The sequence below is a fragment of the Lithobates pipiens genome, unplaced genomic scaffold, assembly GCF_037356315.1.
Source record: "Lithobates pipiens isolate NorthernLeopardFrog02 unplaced genomic scaffold, aLitPip1_a1.2 Scaffold_13, whole genome shotgun sequence".
Classification (NCBI taxonomy): domain Eukaryota; kingdom Metazoa; phylum Chordata; class Amphibia; order Anura; family Ranidae; genus Lithobates; species Lithobates pipiens.
In genome coordinates this window covers 171,137,290-171,158,124 of record NW_027507718.1, presented here as the reverse complement: position 1 = coordinate 171,158,124, position 20,835 = coordinate 171,137,290, and the positions used below count along the sequence as shown (strand labels likewise).

The window sequence follows — 20,835 nt, the reverse complement described above, 5'->3', positions numbered from 1 at the left end:
TCTCTGTTTATTGTTCCTCCCTTTGCTGCTTTTATTTCTTTCTATCTTCCCTCATGATTGTACATGATTGACAAAAATCATCAACAATGAGCTTGACAAGCCCCACACACAACCACAGGTCAGCTCCAATAAATATCCTGAAACTTACACCAGTAGAACCTATTCACTGCTGGAAGTCCTATTTTAGGTTGTCTTCACACCTGCTCTAAGGACCTGTATGTTTGTTCTTTGTATGATCACAGATTGGATGTTTTTCTTATACCTTATTTTAAATAAATATCACCTAATAAAAATAGTTTTTAATAAAAAAGGTAGCGGGTGATTTAATTAAAAATGCTATTAAAGTTCTAAATGGAAAATCCTACTGAAGTTAGCAGCACATTAAACATTAAATAGATCAAGCAGCACTCACACCAATAAATTACAAAAGTAGCGGGGGGAAAAAAAAGCAGTTATAAAAGATGCATACAAATGATATGTAGCAACAGAAAAAAACACTGACATGTACCACTGGCTGCAGAGTATTCAACAGTTGTGATAAATTAGCCCATCAGGCACATAATATAAATCTTATGCAACCTGCATGTGTCAATTTGATCATCTGTGGAGCATGAAAAGAGAGGGGAGAGGAATAACAGACGCTGGAGATATTATCAGTGTCCAGGCCGCTGACACTTTACTAAACTCTGGTAGTAAAAAATGGCTGAAATGACACTTAAGCAAGGGAACACAAACAGAGAACTACTCCCCTAATAGTCTGTCCTGTCTGTTCTGATGCATTTCAATTGGAGATATGCCAATCTCAAGGAAGGCTGGCTAAGCAATGTAGCTCTACTAATGCGAATTCTCACTTCTATCCTCTGTGCTCCTTAAAGGGTTACTAAACCCACAACAGTAAAATAAGTCTTTATATGCAGTAAAGCATGCTTGTTAAACTCACTGTGGAACCTAAGGGGTTAATCCTCTGCATTGTGTAAAAAGGTGGCTTGATCCTACATGCACAGATCCTCCTCTTCTTGTATTGTCCCTAAAACAGGTCCTGATAAGACAGAGTTAGTGGAGTCAATTGGCACATGCTTAGTTTGGTGTGTATTGCTAGAGAGTTTTTTTTTTTGAGCAAGTCCATGTGATCAGCACAGAGCCAATCAGCACTGTCAAGACAAAGGGTCAGGGGTCCTGCATCCTTATAGGACAGTCAGTGCAGTCTGAAAACTCCTCCTACAAGCTTTAACCAGGCACTGATAGAAGTCACAAGAGGGCTCTATACTGCTGATAAGAAAGGGTATTTAGCGGTTTATATTTACTAAAATAATAGCATTCTCATGTTCTGTGTACTGTGGGAGACCAGATATGGTGAATGCAGGCTCCTGGGTTTAGTAACACTTTAACTCTTTTCTCACCACACTTTAATTTGTTCAGATCCGCACAATAACCGAATGACGGCTACAGCACGGATCTGCTTTGACGTCCTCCCCTTTCGCCCCCCTGAAGGGGGTCCACGGTGCATGCTGTGATCTCCCGAGTCAATGAGCCTCTGGTGATCACAGATCCGAGTAAGGGGCCAATCCCGGGCCCTTACCACGTGATCAGCTGTCAGCCAATGACAACACAGAGGATCCGTAATCATTTTTTTTTTTCTCACGCTGACAGCGTGAGAAGAAAAAAAGCCAATGCCAGATTCTGTTTGAAGGGACATTAGTCCAGAAGAGGAAGAGCCACTGTGCCCACCAGTACAGCCTGCCAGTGCCAGCAATCAGTGCCACGAATCAGTGCCCACAGTGTCCACCAATCAGTGCCCACAGTACATCAGTGTCACCTATCAGTGCCCAAAAGTGACACCTATCAATGCCCACCAATGGTGCCAATCAGTTCCTCTTCAGTGCCACCTAGAAGTGCTGCCTATCACTGTCACTTACCACTGTCCACCTACCAGTGCCGATCAGTGCCCATCACTGCCACCTATCAGTGCCCCCCAGTGCCAGCTATCAATGCCACCTATTAATGCCCTTCAGTGCCACCTTTCAATGCCCATCAGTGCCACCCATCAGTGCCACCTATCAGTGCCCATCAGTGCAGCCTTATCAGTGCCCATCAGTGCAGCCTATCAGTAACCATTAGTGTAGCCTCATCAGTGTACATCAATGAAGGAGAAAAATTACCTGTTTGCAAAATGTATTAACAAAATATAAAACAGTTTTGTATTTGAATTTTTTTAAATCTGTCTTTTTACATTTTTTTAACAAAAAATGAAAAACCCAGAGGTATACCACCAAAAGAAAGCTCTATTTGTGGGAAAAAAATTATGAAAATTTCATTTGGTTACAGAGTTGTATGACCGCGCAATTGTTGTTCAAGGAGTGACAACGCTAAAAGCCGAAAATTGGTCTGGGCAGGAGGGGGAGATTAGGTACACAGTAAGCAAGTGGTTAATACCACATTGAAAGTAAATAAATGTATAATATAAATATATGACAAAAATTTCAAAGTAAAAATAAATATGAACAAAAATTATTTAAAACTGTAAAAACTAAGACATCTTTTAAACATTGAATGAATTTTGTTGAAAGAAAGTTAAATATCGATGTTGAGTCCCTTCGGAACGCAAGTACTCAATTTGAAAATCCATTAGGACTCACATCTTGACGGTAGGCGAAGGCCATGAATTCAGAAGATACAGTCAATCCACTTGTTGGTAATATTTTTTCCAGATTGGATGAGCAAGATCACCGCACGGCTCACCTGGAATCCCCCACGGTGGCTGCTCCGGTACAACCTGAGTCGCAGGCCGTCCCTGCTGCTGCGCCAGTCTCTCTCCAGGCACCCGCCTCGATTAGTACCTCTATAAGATTTGGGGGTGATCCAGTTCAATGCAGAGAATTTCTCAATCAGGTTGAGATATACTTTGAGATGCTGCCCCAGGCGTTTTCCACGGACAGAAGCAAAGTAGGTTTCGTGATATCTTTGCTTTCTGAGAGAGCCTTGGCCTGGGCTAACCCTCTATGGGAGACGCAAAAACCTGTTGTCTTGAGTTACCCCGAGTTTGTGGCCTCCTTTAAAAGGGTATTTGACGTTCCCGCTGTCAGGTACTCACCAGAGTCGAAGTGCTGAGAGCAGCTTCCCTTGCAGCTGGGTGCACAGTACCACTGAGGATGGAACAGTGGGTACAGGGCACGGAGAGGCACAGGTTGCCAGCAGGTGACTTGTATGCTGGAGGTCTTCTGAAGGAAGAGATGCCCGTGCAGATGGTCTTGGAACTGGTTAGAAGGGAATGCCTGGCAGGGGTTCTAACACCTGGAGTGAAGGCCGAGGGTCAAACACAGGTATCAGTCCGTGAGAAAGAGTGTATACCAGAGGCAAGCCGAGGGTCAAACACAGGTAACAGTCCGTGAGCCAGCAAGGCTAAGTGCAGGAAGCAGAGGATATTCCAGAGGCAGGCCGAGGGTCAAACACAGGTATCAGCCCGGGAGTCAGCAAGGCTAAGAGCAGGAAGTCCGTTAAACAAGCCAGGGGTCAGATCAGGAGAGAATCAGAGTAGTCTTCAAGCAATCCAGGTCACAACAGGAAGTGATAAACAGGAAACAGAGGAACACAGGTGAGCTGAGGAGACAAACGAGCAAAGACACAGAGCACATTGATGCCTTTTATAGGCCTGTCAGGCCTATCAGGTAAGGCCCATAGCCGTGTGCACAGGTGTGCACCTGCGCGTACGACATTGTATTGTATCACGCCTATGCATGTGTCGTTGTGCCACTCTTCCCCGCAGGGACACGAGGAAGTGCCGGCGTTGAAGTCTGGTGATTCTCTGACAGTGCCCCCCCAAGGGGCAGCCTCCGGATGCCCAATCTGCCTGGTAGCTCGGGGTGTCTCCGGTGAAAATCCCGTATCAGGCGAGGAGCGTGGATGTTACTGAAGGGTTCCCAAGAACTGTCTTCAGGGGGATACCCTTTCCATTTTACCAGGTATTGGGTCCATCTTTCCCTTCTTCGACAGTCCATTATGGCTTCCACCTCAAATTCTTCCTTACCTTCGAATTTGACAGGTGGAGGTGGTGCCACTTGTCTTCCGGTGAAAGAACTCGGAATCACTGGTTTTAATAGGGATGCATGGAACATTTTTGTACCAACTAGGTAGCGCCAGTTCAAATGCTACTGGGTTTACCACCCTTTTGATCTCGAAGGGGCCAATGAACTTGGGACCGAGCTTCCGTGACGGGTATGGCAATCTCAGGTTGGCAGAAGATAACCAAACCTTATCCCCGATCTTGAAACTCGGGCAACTCCTTCTTCCTCTATTGTAGTACACCTCATAGTCTCTTTGAGCCTTCTTCATGGCCTCCTGAATCTGCAGGAAATTGTCCTGAATTGACTTTACCCGTTCTTGGACTGCAGGAGCGGAGACTTCAGGGACAGAATCTGGCAGGAAAGAAGGGTGATAGCCATAGTTCGCCCAAAAAGGAGTTTGGTTGTTAGCGGAATGTACAGAGTTATTATAGGCGAATTCCGCGCAGGGCAGGAGAGAAGACCAATCGTCTTGGGAGCAGGAGCAAAAGCAACGGAGGTATTGTTCTAATGTTTGATTCGTCCTTTCTGTTTGCCCGTTGCTTTGCGGATGGTATGCAGAAGATAGAGAGGTCTTGATCTCCAGTGCCTTGCAGAGATTCTTCCAAAATTTGGAGGTGAACTGAATTCCCCTATCAGACACGATATTGGAGGGGACACCATGTAGTCTCACGACTTCCTTGATGAAAATACTTGCTGTAGCCGCAGCAGAGGGAGTGCCACACATGGGTAGGAAGTGTGCCATCTTCGAGAGGCGATCTACTACTACTAGGATCGTGGTAAACTTGTCTGAAGAAGACAGATCCACAATGAAATCCATAGAGATCTCTCTCCAGGGACGTTCGGGAACAGGTAATGATCTCAAAAGTCCCCATGCTTTCGTGTTAGCCCCCTTATTTCGTTGGCAGATAATACAAGACTGGACATAGTTCCTGCAATCCTTCCTCCAACCCAGCCACCAGAAGGAACGATAGATCAGATCAGCAGTCTTCTGGATCCCAAAATGTCCTGCCATCTTATGATCATGAAAGGTCTGCAAAATCCGGAGCCTTACAGAGGGAGGAATGAATATCTTGCTGTGTGCCCATAGTAAACCATGTTTCTTTTCTAGGGAGGATGCTGTAGTTTCAGAAATTTGATCAGTGGCTTGTTTAATGGCTGTTTCTAGGTCAGGCTGGATGATTTGGAGGAAGTTGTGTGGAGACAGAATAGTTGCAGGTTCAGATGGCTCTTCAACTTCTGGAAACATTTGGGAGAGTGCGTCCGCTTTTCCATTTTTGGAACCGGGGCGGTAGGTGATGTGGAAATTGAACCTGGATAAAAAGAGGGCCCAGCGTGCTTGTTGGGGTCTGAGGCGTTTGGCAGCTCTGAGGTACTCCAGGTTCCTGTGGTCTGTGAAGATCATGATGGGTTGAGACGCACCCTCCAATAGATACCTCCACTCTTCCAGGGCGAATTTTATAGCGAGAAGTTCTCGGTCCCCGACATCGTAATTCCTCTCTGGAGGACTGAGTTTCTGGAAGGCGAAGGCGACTGGGTGAAGGAGAGCCTTCGGGCCACTCCTTTGAGAAAGAATCGCTCCTGCTGCAGATTCGGAGGCGTCTACCTCCAATACATAAGAAAGACTTGGGTCGGGATGTCGGAGGATAGGGGCTGATGTGAAAAGTCTCTTCAGTTCATCAAAAGCTTCCTGGGCTTGCTGAGACCATTGCAATTTAACTTGCTGACGGGTTAGTTGAGTAATAGGGAAAATGATCATGGAGAATCCCTGAATAAACCTGCGATAAAAGTTGGCGAAGCCAACAAATCGCTGAACGGATCTCTTGTCTGTGGGTGCTGGCCATTCTTGAATAGCTTTGACCTTTTGTGGGTCCATTGAGATTCCCCCTGTGGTGATAGTGAACCCAAGGAATTGGATAGTGTCTCTTTCAAACTCACATTTCTCTCCTTTTAGGTAGAGCCCGTGCTCTCTGAGGATGAGGAAGACCTTCCTGACGTGTGTTCGGTGTGTTTCTAGTGAGTTGGAGAAAATCAAAATATCGTCAAGATACACAATTACAAAGTTGTCTAGATACTTACGGAATATATCGTTGACGAGGTGTTGGAATGTGGCCGGGGCATTGCAGAGCCCGAAGGGCATCACTAGGCATTCAAAGTGTCCGAATCTAGACCTGAAAGCCGTTTTCCACTCATCTCCATCGCGGATTCGGACTAAATTATATGCTCCCCGCAGGTCTAGCTTAGTGAATGCCTTAGCAGTCCTTAGGCGTTGGAAGAGTTCAGGGATGAGGGGAAGTGGGTACCAGTTCTTTTTTTTTTTTTACTTTATCTCTTTATTTATTTCTTTTCACTTTTAACAATACATACAAAAACTTACGACGTTATCTTACAGACTTAGATAAGAATAATAAAAATTCCACACAACCCTTTTACTCCTTCCCATTCTCTACCTCCATCCATCCTACCCAATCACACCAACATTCTCCTTACACTATTTCCCTAACCAACCACCCTTCCACTTAGGTATAGATACCATTGTTCATTTTCTCACACCACATCTTCCAGATCTTATTGAACTTTTTTATACCTCCCTGTCTTATATATACTGCCCTTTCCTTAAGGACCACCCCATTCATATTCTGCACCCACTCTTCACTACTGGGGGGTAACGAGGATTGCCATTTCTGAGCTATAAGTTTCCTAGCCTGGAAAAGGCATCTAATTTTTGCTGCGTTAGTACCTTTGGGATCACATCCTCCGTCTATCCATCCCAGCACACACCCCAAGGGTTCTATATCTATCTCCGTCTCAAATACCTGGGTTATTATTTCCACAACCTCCCTCCAGTAGCGATACAGCTTGGGGCACCTCCAAAACATGTGTATCATATCTCCTTCCGTCCTTCCACATCTAAGGCATAGAGAGTTCTACCTTCGACCAAACAAAAAGAGTCTCTTGGGAGTATAGTATGCTCTATACAAAAGGAATAAGTGGGACATTTTTTGTGATGGAGAGAGAGAAACCCACGGCGCCAACTCAAGAACCCTCTCCCATTGGGCCTCCGTGATATTTCCCACATCTATTTCCCATTTTTTCCTAAACACTTGCTCTTGTGATATAGCCCGAGACATCTTGTGTATACTTGCATACGTTTTAGATATTAATCCTTTCCCCGATTTCGCTCGCAGTATTTCCTGTATTACTGGTATCTCACACCATTTTATTGCATCCCTCTCAAACTCTTTTTCCAACGCGTGTCTGACCTGCAGATATCTAAATTTGGTATTGCAAACTGGTCCCTTAATTCCTGAAAGGATTTCAAATTACTATTCTGGTAGATCTGGTGGACGAACTTTATACCCCTTCTTTCCCATTCCTTGATTTGTCCTATTTTTTGTAATTCGCCCAACTTATTATTGGCCCATAGGGGAGAATATTTAGTAAATCCCCCATACCCCAATATTCCTTTGGATATTTCCCCCACCTTTATCATTAGACCAAGTGTAGGAATATCTCGCATAAAGCTCCCTGCCTCTAGTGCTTCTACCACCGACTTACCAAGAAATTGTTCAAGGATTGTTCTCTTTCCTTGCTCATTACTTACTATGTCCCCTCCTAGCAAATGTTGTAGCTGGGCTGCTAAACAGTAATTGAATGGGTGGGGGATTGCCATACCCCCTTCATTACTTGGAGATTGCAAAGTTTTTAAACGAATTCTCGCTTGACCCCCCTTCCAAATCAATTCTCTGAACATGGAGTCTATCTTGTAAAACCATTTCTTATAGATCCATATTGGGGAATTATGTAAAATTGTAAAATAAGTTGTGGCAAAAGTATCATTTTAATTAAATTACCTCGACCTGCTGCTGATAGAGGAAGTTTCTTCCAAATATTAATTTTTCCCTTAAATTTAAGTAGTAATGGAGCAAAATTATTCACTATATACCGTTTGGGGTCTTTAGTAATATAAATACCCAAATATTTCATTTGGCTTACTATTTGCAGACGAGCAGCCTCACTGGGAAGGGGGCTATCCAGGGGGTCAACTGGTAGTAAACAGGATTTCCCCCAATTTATCCTTAAACCCGAGAGGTCACCAAAGTTTTTAATTGTATACATTACTTCCCCTATTGAGTTCTGTATATCTCCAAGAAGCAGGAGAAGGTCGTCTGCAAATAGTATAATTTTCTCTTCCTCCTCCCCTCTCCTATACCCTTTTATCTCTGCGTTTAGTCTGATAGACACGGCCAGGGGTTCAATTGCCATGGCAAATAAAAGAGGCGACATAGGACACCCCTGTCTCGTACCCCTCCTCAGGCTAAACCCAGCAGAGCAATTGATATTTATATTTACTCTTGCTACCGGGGATCTATACAACATTTTACCCATTTTAAAAATGTCAGTCCGATCTGAAATTCTTTCAAAACTCTCCACAAATACCTCCATTCTAGGGTGTCGAAGGCCTTGGCGGCATCCAACGATAGAACTGCTCTCCGACCATCTCCATCCACTGGTATCTGAAGGTTTAAATACACCCGCCTTATATTTATACTCGTGGATCTACCAGGGATAAACCCCGATTGATCAGGATGGATGAGTTTCTCTATCACTCCGTTTAATCTAGCCGCCAAGACCTTTGCCAAGATCTTTACATCTATATTCAATAGAGAAATGGGCCTATTTGAAGAAGGGTCGAGAGGGTCTTTATTTTCCTTCGGGATTACTATTATAGTTGATTCCATCATAGATGGAGGAAGCTCCCCTTTTAATATCGCCCCGTTTAAAACATTTAACAATTCCGGAATAAGTATCTCACCAAAATGTCGATAGACCTCCACCAGCAGGCCGTCAGGGCCTGGGGCCTTTTGTCCTGCCATTTCCTGTACAGTACGCTGGATTTCTTCCAGCGTTATAAGACTGTCTAGAGTGGCACTATCTTCCTTAGAGAGGCATTCTCAATGACTCAAAAAATGTATTGATTCCTTCCCCTTCCTCATCCTGCTGGGAATAATATAGATCCTCATAGTAGGACCTAAACCTTTCCAATATAGCTGTCTTGTTTGTCAATATCCTCCCCTCTACCGAACTAATCCTTGGTATCATAGATGATGATGAATTTGTTCTCACTAGGTGTGCCAACATCCGTCGTACCCTTTCACCTTCCCCAAATGCTATTTGTTTCTGAAAAATATATTTGTTTTCTGCTTTCCCCATCATTATAAGACGATATTCCTGCTGGGCCTCCAACCATACCCCCAGGTTGTCAGATGTTGATTCCTTAATATACTGGTCCTCTAACTATATCACTCTCTTTGAAGCGTTTTCTTCCCTTTCCCTAGAATGTTTTTTGATTTTTGAGATCTGTTGTATCAGGAGACCCCGAAGGTAAGCCTTCAGGGTATCCCACACAATACCTGGCGAGGCCGTGCCCGTATTCAGATCTAAATATTCTCTTAATGCCATTAGGACTTCCTTTGGTTCTCCTATGAGCTCCAGCCAAGAGGGGCTAATTCTCCACTTCCGGGAATGATTTTCCTCCCCTAGAACTAGAGAGGCCGTCATTGCTGAGTGATCAGAAAGTCCTCTTGGCAAGTATTTTATCTTATTTACTAATGTCATCGCCTCATCATTCCCCATAATCAGAATAATAGTAGAAAAGCACGAGAACGATCAAATTTTTGGGTTCTGAATTCTCCAAAGATTCTTCAGGCCCATCTCTCTCATAAACTGGGGTAAACGACCCTCTGTTATACCCCTCTGATGTACCCCACAGGGGAGTCTATCCATCGTTTTATCCATAACCATATTAAAGTCTCCCATCACTATTAATGGGACTCCCGGCTTATCTAACGCAAACTCGACCAATTCATATAGGACATCTGTAGAAAAGGGTGGTGGTATATACAAATTACCCATGATCAGTATCTTCTCTTCTATTTTACCATATATAAAGATATATCTCCCTTGCTCGTCTAACTTGACCTGGAGACAGTTAAAGGGTATCCCTGCTTTAATCAAAATACTGACCCCCCTAGAAAAAGATGTATGGACTGAATGATATTAGATGGGATATTCCGCCCACCCCAACTGTCAGCTAGAAGCATTTGTAAAGTGTGTTTCCTGCAGGCAGAGAATCGTTACTCCATGTGACTTAGCCATCGACCTAACCGCAGTCCTTTTCCTCAAGTCTCCAAAACCTCTAACATTCCAAGAAAATAAAGTAAGTCCACCCTTCCCTAACATTGTAGGTTCACTCATTAAAACTAGTAGTGCTTATGTGAAATATGTGGATCCCATTTTTATTATTCAATTTAATTAAATTTTTATAAGTGTCTTGAGTGTCTTTTAACCCTTGTTTCACTGTGGTTAAATAAATCCTATTTAGTGCTCCAAATCTTTGGGTGTACTTTTTCAATTTTTCCCTATACCTTACAAACCAAATAAACCTTCCATGCATTACCCTTATCTCCCTCCCCTCATTACCATCACCCATCTCATACATTCCTCGCATTGCCTCTCTAGGCATCACGCGGGGCCTATTCATGTGACCTTCCCATACACACCTCACTCGTGAACCATTCCACTTTAGACTTCTTTTAAAGTTAACCCCCCCACCCCCTCTCCTCCCCTCCCTCCCTCCCCCCGAACAACCCCCAACCACCAATCAAAAACCAACCAACAAGCAAAAGAGGAACGCAGAACACTTACTCCTCCATATCTGGCACCATCCAGCCAGAGGTGCCCCGAGGTCCACTTCCCTCTCCCCCTACCTCACCCTCCACTCACCCTGCCCTCACTTCCCAATAATGAAGACAACAAAAAAAAACGTTCATTTCCCTTCCCCCTCCCGGAACAAAAAAGGGGGGGAAGGGAAAGAAGGGGAAACACAGAAAAAAGGTTTCGCAGTTCAATCGTATTACTGTCTCTGGGTAAAGGTTGTCAACCAGTCCTCAACACCTTTCGGAGACTATAGCCCCTTCAGGGGAGTTTACCCATAGTCTTGCTGGATAAAACAATGCATATGTCACATTTAATTGACGAAGTCTCCGCTTCACTTCCCCAAATTTGGCTCTCCTTTTTTGCAAGTCTGGCGAGAAATCCGGGAAGATCGATACCCGGGAACCATTGTACAAAATCTTGCCCATTTCTCTAGCTTTACGTGTGATAGTCTCTTTGTCTTTATAAAGTAATAGTTTGACCAGAAACGGTTTTGAAGGGGCTCCAGCTTGTGGGGGTCTTACAGGGACTCTGTGCGCTCTTTCAATGGCAAAAAGTGGTGATAGTGTACCCTGCCCGAATATGTCTACGAACCATTTCTCTAAGAAACCTATTGGGTCTGGGCCCTCACAGTGTTACGGTAAACCCACTATCCGGACGTTCTTCCTCCTCATCTTATTCTCCATTTCATCCAGTTTATTTTCCTGTTTAATTAGTTGCTCTTGCATGGTCCTAATCTCCCGTATCAGAGGGCCCAAGTCATCCTACACTCGACCAACCCGGTCCTCTAAATTTGTAGTCCTTTACTGTATTTTCTGGATATCTTGTCTAACATAGGAGAGTTCCTTCTGAATGGTAATAAGTTGAACGCTCATTCCCCCTATAGATTCTCTACAGGAGTTGACTGCCAGCAATACCTCCTTTAATGATGGTTCATGTTCCACCTCACCTTGGGGCCCCCCCGGCAACCCGGGTGCCCCAACCGAGGCTACCCCAGTGGGCTGACCCATAAGTCGCTCCCCATCCTCTCCTCCTTCCATTACCATCGGGGGGTGGCTTAGCCCCTGGCTTTTCGTAACTCCCACGGTACCTGACAGCCTGTTGGTCTGGGCTTGCTGCCCCTGTTGAGTGCCTTTCGGGGAAGTTTGGCTAGGTGCCTGCCCACTGTTATGCGCATATTTTTCTAATTTTGCAGCCGCAGAGCCTTGGCTTGCTTTAGTCGCACGGTGCGACGGCATGTTTTAGGGAGATAATCACAAACAGATGGAGACAAATACAACCCGGGAGAGAAAGAGACCAAATAATAAACAATAAAGCAAAGTTCTCTGCTTCTTGTAAGTCACACAGTCACATCTATCTTCTCCCCCAGCACGTACAAAATATATTGGGTCCAATTCAAAATATCAACTGATGGCTTTAAACGACTGATAGTTTTATACTAGTTTTAGACAAGCTGTAGTGCAGTCCAATTGAGTCTGGATAGATCCAAATGGTAATGGAAGGGTTAACTCCACAGGCACCAAAGTACAACCTAGGATTCAACCAGTGACCCATTCCCAGCCTCTCCTCTAGACCCTATTTAAATAATCTATCGAGATTTACTGGAAGGGTATCAAAAAATCGCTAGAGGAGTATCAAAGAATCAGCAGCAGTGGGTGAGCGACTATAAAGCTCGATATCCCTTCACAGCTAGGCATATACAGTTCACAGTTCAGATAGGTCTAAGTGGGTCCATCTGGTATAGATAGAGTTAATTCCACCCTGCAGCATAGGCACCAGGATATATAAAGAAAAAAAGGTTTAACAAGAAGTCAGTTCCCAGCTTCTCTTCTGAACCAAATTAACACAGTTGTAAATTCCAAGGGCTGGAGGGGTATCAGATAAGCAACACTAAGGGGTGGTAGTCTGTAGAGCTCCTTCCACCTCCTAGCATATACAGTTCACAGTCCCGACAGTCATTAATCACTCACCACCCTGTATATGAGATATCTGGGCTGCACTCTTCAGTCTCCTTGTCACATCGCTTTTCTCTGTCTCTTCCGCTGTCTTATTGTAGTGTATGTGTTGAGCAGGGAGAGCACCAGTTTCTCTCACCGCTTCTCCGGTCTCAGATCTTAGGTCTCTGGTTCACCTTCGCTATCTCTAGCGGGACACTCGAGTAGGAGACAGGGAAGATAGGGGAGCGAGGCTCGTCGTTCAGAGCCCCCCCATGCGGCCGCCAATCGTCTCCGGGCATGCCTCTCGGCGGGAGGGCAGACAGAGGGGGAAGTGAGAGCAGCGCTCACCGCTCGCATGGGCTTCCCAGCATTGATACGCCGACCAGGTGTTCTGTATTGAAGAGAGTCACACTCATTGCAGGGCAGAGAGGGGAGAGCGAGACAGCAGCTCTCTCACACACACACGGCCTCCTCCTCCTCCATCCGGTCACGCCCCCCCTATATAGGTATTCGGGTACCAGTTCTTAATAGTAATTTTATTAAGTTCCCTGTAGTCCACACAGGGCCTGAATGACCCGATTTACCACAGTACAGACAAAGGTTGGCTTGACGCCGACGGAGTCTTTCATCAGGGGTGAGCGGAGCCCGGACTAGGCCCAGCTGCATGGGTTCACTGTCAGTAGAGGAGGGACCAGGTCTTCTAAAGATGCAGGGGTATCTACCCAGGCCAGTTCATCTTTTAGGGTCTCAGAGAGGCCCAGGCGAAATTGGTATTTAAGGGCAGCCTCGTTCCAGTCAGTGTCCCCAGACCATTTGCAAAACTCTACAATATAGTCCTCTACTGGTCTTTTTCCCTTGGTTAGGGAGTGCAGGATGGCTTTGGCCGTAGCGGTGCATTGAGGGTCATCGTACAGTTGTGACATGGCTACAAAAAAGATCTCTACGGAATTGAGAAGGGTGCTTTTCTGTTCCAGGAGGTTATGGGCCCAGGACTGCGGTTCATCGGAAAGCAGGGAGATGATGAACTCCACCTTCACTGATTCAGAGTGGAAAGTCCTGGGCTGCAGGGCCAGGTACAGGAGGCATGCGTTTTTGAACACCCTAAACTTCTTTCGGTTGCCCGAAAATAGGCTCAGGAGTAGGGACCCTGGGTTCCGGAAGGGTCATGACTACTGCAGGTGTAGCACCGCCTTGAGTCTGCGAAGCGGAAGAGCTGCTGGCTGTAGAAGGTGAAGGATCCGATGTATTGGGAGAGATCGCCAGGTGCTGTAGGCGGCCTTCAATCTGAAAGTAGCCATCCTGGAGTCGCTGCACTGCCTGAGTGAGGGCTGCAACCTGCTGGCAGAGAGCCTCAAGAGGTGAGCCAGCTCTGTCGGCTTCTGACATGGCTGGTTTGTACTGTCAGGTACTCACCAGAGCCGAAGTGCTGAGAGTGGCTTCCCTTGCAGCTGGGTGCACAGTACCCCTGAGGATGGAACAGTGGGTACAGGGCACGGAGAGGCACGGGTTGCCAGCAAGTGACTTGTATGCAGGAGGTCTTCTGAAGGCCGTGCAGATGGTCTTGGAACTGGTTAGAAGGGAATGCCCGGCAGGGATTCTAACACCTGGAGTGAAGGCCGAAGGTCACAGGTATCAGTCCGTGAGACAGTGGATATACCAGAGGCAGGCCAAGGGTCAAACACAGGTAACAGTCCGTGAGCCAGCAAGGCTAAGTGCAGAAAAAAGAGGATATTGCAGAGGCAGGCCGAGGGTCAAACACAGGTATCAGTCTGTGAGCCAGCAAGGCTAAGTGCAGAAAGCAGAGGATATTCCAGAGGCAGGCCGAGGGTCAAACACAGGTATCAGTCCGGGAGTCAGCAAGGCTAAGAGCAGGAAGTCCATTAAACAAGTCAGGGGTCAGATCAGAAGAGAATGAGAGTAGTCTTCAAGCAATCCGGGTCACAACAGGAAGTGGTAAACAGGAACAGGAAACAGAGGAACACAGGTGAGCTGAGCAAACCAGCAAAGACACAGAGCACATTGATGCCTTTTATAGGCCTGTCAGGCCAATCAGGCAAGGCCCATAGCCGTGTGCACAGGTGTACGACATTGTATTGTATAACGCCTATGCGTGCGTCGTTGTGCCACTCTTCCCCGCAGGCGCACGGGGAAGTGCCGACGTTGAATGCTGGTGATTCTCTGACACCCACACACTCCTCTTCTGCTGCCAAGTGCCTCATGTCCATCAAACAGAGTACGAGAACTATTGCGACTACGCCACTGAATTCCGTACTCTGGCAGCAAAGGTTGCTTGGAACAATGGGGCCCTCGTGCTTGCTTTTTCTCATGGTCTCTCGGATTCCATCAAGGATGAGATAGCAGCCTGAGATATACCCACTGAGCTGGAGAGCTTGATCTCTTTTGCCATCCTCATTGACTCCAGACTCTTAAGGAGCACTTGCGGAAGCCTCCTGTATGTTTGCCTCTGAGCTTTGTAGTCCCCCCCATGCCTCCCTCACCTCCCATGCCTCCCTCACCTCCCATTCCTCCTGGTACCGAGTCAGTCAGTGAAGATGAACCCATGCACCTGGGCTTCACGTGTCTCTCTGCGGATGAGAGAGCCTTTAGGAGGAGGGAGAGATTGTGCCTTTATTGTGGCCAGGCAGGTCACTTTTTGAAGTCTTGTCCTACCTGTCCAGGAAGTGCCCGAACCTTGAGGTCCTGTCATGGACAGACCTTAGGTGGAGTTGTTTCGTCCCCAGTTATCCAGAAGGATAAGCCCCTGGTTTTGGTTACCCTATTCGGGTTGAGAACCATGAGGAGTATGAGGTACAATCCATTGTTGACTCCCGTAGGTTCCGTTGGCGCATACAGTACCTGGGGCATTGGAAGGGGTACGGTCCGGAGGAACGCTCCTGGGTTTCATCCTCAGACGTACATGCCCCTGTCCTCCTCCATGAGTTCCATAGACAGTTTCCCCTCAAGCCCGGTGGCACTCCGAGGGAGAGGGGTCATTGGGGAGGTGGTACTGTCAGGGCTGGCTTAGCCCTTCCTTCTCTGGGCTGGCTGCTCAGCTGTCGGCTAATTGCCAGCTCTCATCTCTCTCCACAGTTAACAGCTGTTCATAATCATGCTCGTCTGACCTGCCTACTTAAAGCTGTCCAGCTCACTTCACCTCTGCCTTCGCCTTGGTCACATCACAAGAAACCATCACCTGCGGTTCTGTTTAAAGACTGGCTTGCGGACATCCCTTCTGGCTCATTATCCTGCTTGCTGTTGCTCTACTTGGATCCCTGACTTCTGGCCTGGCTGATTACCCGATCTGGTCATTGAACTCTAGCCTGGCTGACTACTCTATCCGGTTACTGGATTCTGGCTATGCTTGACTACGCTTTCTCTATTTACCTTTTTATTTTTATTTAATAAACAAGTGTGATTTAATTGTACTTCTGTCTCGGTCTGATTCATAGTTTCTGACACATCTATTTTCCTGGTAAAATTGCAGCTTCTCCAATCTGGTTTTACCCCACCTCTAGTCCCCAAAAACTGGTACCTTTCCGACTTCTATTATGACATTCATTATAATTACTTAATGGGGATGGTACAGCCCCATTGGAAAGAAAGATGGACACAAAGCTGGAGGGGCTTTTAAACTAGGTATTGGGGGGGGGGGGGGGGTCAGAGGAAGCAATAGCTGGCAGTGAGCATAGGACAGAGGGTAATAGTGGAGTCAGTAGTGATAATACAGCTGTAACATCTAATTCTGGGGTGAATGCAAGGACAATTGAAATACAAAGCCCTGTAAAACTAAGGGGAAGTTAATATGCACCCATACAATGCTGAGAGGCGCATATACAAATGCTACGAGCCAAGTTAACAAAATGGAGGAACTGGAGCTGCTTTTACTTGAGGGGGACTTAGACTTTGTGGGAATAACTTAAACTTGGTTTGACAGCTCACATAATTGGCTGGCAAATATCCATAGATATTCCTTGTATGGGAAAGGCAGGGAAGGTAGAAGAGGGGGAGGGGTGCGTCTATATGTAAAAAATGATGCAAGGGGGAAATGAATATTGGGGGTATGTTATAGGCCACCAAACCTGAAGGAGGAGCGGGACCTACTATCACAGTTAGAAATGGCTTAGAGGCAGGGGAATTCATCATAATGGGAGGCTTCAATTATCCCAATATTGACTGGGCATAGGGGACAGTGCACTTATTTAGGGCCGGTTCACACTATTGTGATGCGAAAACCCTGCGAATCAACTTCAGGTTCCCTCATCACACCCAGCACGCATGGCAGTTCACAATGTCATATGCGAACTGCTGAGGAGTGTCATTATATGTTAACGACACCCCCATTTCAGCTCGCATATCGCACTGCGAACTGAAAGTTCGGACATGAATCAGATTGCATATGTGTGAACACACATGTGATCCGATTCTCGTCCGAACAGAAAAAAGGGTCCTGTGTGTGTTTGCACCGAATGCAGTGCGATATCAGCCATACATCACATATAATGTGAACAGCAGTGCGCTGCGCATTATATGCAATGCCTGCCATCATAATAGTGTGAACCGGTCCTAAATGTCTGTAATTTCATGAATATCTTATAGGACAACTTTATGTCCCAATTGGTGGATTCCCCAACTAGAAAGAATGCCCTGCTACATTTATTAATTACGAAAGATCCTAGTCTGATCTCAGATGTGTAAATATGTGACAACTTGGGATCTGGCAATTATAGGATGATCACATTTAACGTAAAACATAGAAAAAGGAGGCACAGGGGTAGCACAAGAGCACAACATTTTTAAACCAGCCAGTTTTTCTTGGGTCATTACTACATGACATTGATTGGGACCAAATCCTAGATACACTGAACATGGAAGTATAATGGGAATGCTTTAGGAGTGTAACGGGGGAGCCAAGAATCCCTTGGAGAGTTTGGGAAATCCTTACGGAAAAGTTTTGAGTAAGAGCTGTGAAAATGTGGAATAGACTCCCTCTAGAGGTGGTTCTAGCAAGCTCAGTACATTGCTTTAAAAGAGGCCTGGATTCTTTCCTAAATGTACATAATATAACTGGATACTGACATTTGTAGGTAAAATGTATCCAGGGAAAATCTGATTCCCTCTTGTTTGATCACAAAGGAATTTTTTCCCCTCCTGTAGCTGTTTTTTTTGCCTTACTCTGAATCAACTGTTGGTAAAGGTTTGTGTATAAGGAATAGTATTATTTTATTTTTTTTGGTTGAACTAGATGAACTTTTGTCTTTTTTCAACATGACTAACTATGTAACTATGTAACCCTTGTTTCAGCTCCCCATGCCCTGCCTATGTCTAAGTTACCCTGTGTTTATTAGGGGCACAGGGTGACCGAGAACCCCAGTCTGATTTGTACTAATCGGACTCGCTATACAACCACACTGGAATGTTGTGTATATATATATATACATATATATATATATATATATATATATATATATATATATATATATTATATATATACATATATATATATATACATATATATATATATACATATATATATATATATATATATATATATATATATATATATATATATATATATATATATTGTCTCATACTGTTGTGTACTCTTTGCTGGGTTGTTTGGGGTGTGGCTGTATTTCATTTTTCTATTGTGTCTGTCTGCCTTAGGATCAACCTATTATGGGATGAGATTGGACAGTCTACTTATGAAAAGTTTGAATATCTTTGTGTGCCTGTGTTTCAATAGTTATTGGTTGTCAGCGGTTGGAATATCTGATATCTATATTCAGACTGGAGGAAGAGGTTTATGACGAAAGCACTCAAGCAGAGTGTGGGACATTTTGATATATTGGTGGCGAGCAGTGGGACGCTTCCTGCAGTCTGGAACATCCAAACCTCCACCTGGATCCAAGATCAGAATAGCAGACTTCAGACACCCCAGCGGAGATATGGACCTGGCATCAGAGTTCCCGGGGCTTCTGCGAATCGTCCTTTCAGCATATACCACACACAGCAGGAATATTTAGGGGAGACAACAGAATGCTCTCCCGAGGAATATGACTTTGGTGGCCCTGGATTGCTTTGGGAGAGCCCTACAGATTGTTTTGTGTTTGGCTATGAAGGGGAACCTACCCATGAGGACCTGTAAGAATACAGCGAGGCTATGCTTGGTCAGAGCTTAAACTTGATCTGGACCATTTTCTAAGGAGGAAACAGCATCTGGAAATGGCATACATGGAAATGCTAGAACACGCTCAGCAGCAAGCCAGAGAATCAATGCTGGAAACTCCGGAGATTGCCGTCTCTAAAGCTGAAGTTCTGACAACAGGGCAGAGCTTTGCTAACCTCTGGTAACATCTTCTGGGTCCCACGGACAGGAGATGGTGAACCTCTATCCCCAGACATCAGTTATAGAGACTGGGGATTTGATAGACTTTTCTGCTGAGGAAGAACAACCTGGGGAGCCTTCAGCAGAAGAGCTGGTATCAGGGCCAAACTTTACTGAGCTCTGCCCAGTACCAACATCTGTGAATTTACAAGGGACTTCTCCAGCTGAAGAGCTGACTACCGGACAGAGGGTCCAAGACCTCTGCCCCACATCTGTGACAGTTCCAGAGGCTCAGGGTGAGAAGGTGGTGGTCACTCCCCAGCAGCAGATCAGGATTCAGGGGAAGAGGGTAGAGGGGGTGTTCGTCATTCCTCCCCAACAGCCAGCCAGAGTTGAGGAAGCGGTCTTTCCTCCCAAACAAAAATCTGTTCACCTGGGGCACAGTACCAGAGACATGTCCTCCCAGCAGCCAGATGGCGTTGAGGGAGGTGAAGCAGCCGGCTCCCCTTCCCAGCAGAAGGCGGCACCCAGAATGATGTCAGTAACCCAGCAGAAGAGCTGGCATCTGAGCAGAGTGCTGCTGGCCTCTACCCTCAACTAACAAAAGATGCGGTATCCACCTGTATACTCCAGGAATGCTGGGCAGTCGGCCCAGATCCCCAACAGCATGATGAATTTAGCCCAGCCACCCTGTCTTATTTTTAGCAGCTGACAGGACTCCAGGGAGAAGAGAGAAGGGCCAGTCTTCACTTCTCCCCAGCGGTGAGTATGTTCTCCAAGAGAGGCAGAGGTTGGCTGCATGAGTAATGCTATGTTTGGGACAATTTATTTGGAGTACTGTGTGAATACCGGCATTGGGGGACTGGATCTATGGACTAACCTCAGAGTCAACCTGGCTGGGGTCCTCTCCTGTGTTAGTCTGCTGCCAAAAGGGGTAGTCACTTTGGGCGGGGGACCCCGTGGAACGGAGAATCCCTTGGAGAGGTTAGGAAATCCTTGTTTCAGCTCCCCATGCACCTCCTATATCTAAGTCACCCTGTGTCTATTAGGGGCACAGGGTGACTGAGAACCCCAATTTGATCTGTACTAATCAGATTCGCTGTACAACCACACGTGTGTTGTATATATATATATATATATATATATATATTGCTTATTGCCTCACACTGTTGTGTACTATTTGCTGGGTCATTTGGGGTGTGGCTGTTTTCCATTGTTCTATTGTGTCTGTCTGCCTTAGGAGCAACCTATTATGGGATGTACATGTCTATGTAGCTGTGATAGGGGAGGGGGGAATTCCTCCAACAGCTCTTCCTACTGATTGGACAGTCTACTGATGAGAAGTTTGAATATTTCTATGTGCCTGTGTTTCAATAAACAGTTCATGTTCAGCAACTAAAACGAGTACTGTCTAGTTATTGGTTGTCAGCGGTTGGAATATGTCATATCTATATTCAGATTGGAGGAAGCAGTATATGACGAAAACACTTAAGCGGAGTGTGGGACGTTTTGTTACAAGGAGCATATTAAACAAAGGTATCACACAGTGCATTCCAATGGGCAATAAGTATAGAAGAGCGAAGGTGAAACCTGGGTGGCTAAATCATAAGGTAAAAAGCCTCATTAAAAAAAAGGCCTTTAAACAATATAAAGGGGATGGGTCACCATCAGCATTCCGATAATACAAGGAATGCAATAAGAAGTGCAAGGAAGCAATCAGGGCGGCCAAAAAATACTACAAGAAACATTTATCGGAGGAGAGTAAAAAAATCCAAAGAAATTTTTTAGCTACATTAAC

General features: G+C 45.6%; 1 protein-coding gene across 4 annotated transcripts in view; it reads left to right on the top strand.

The window, feature by feature from the left end:
* Positions 1-20,835, top strand: part of ATP8B3 (ATPase phospholipid transporting 8B3) — a 345,697-nt gene that overhangs the window by 318,109 nt on the left and 6,753 nt on the right. The window lies entirely within an intron of this gene.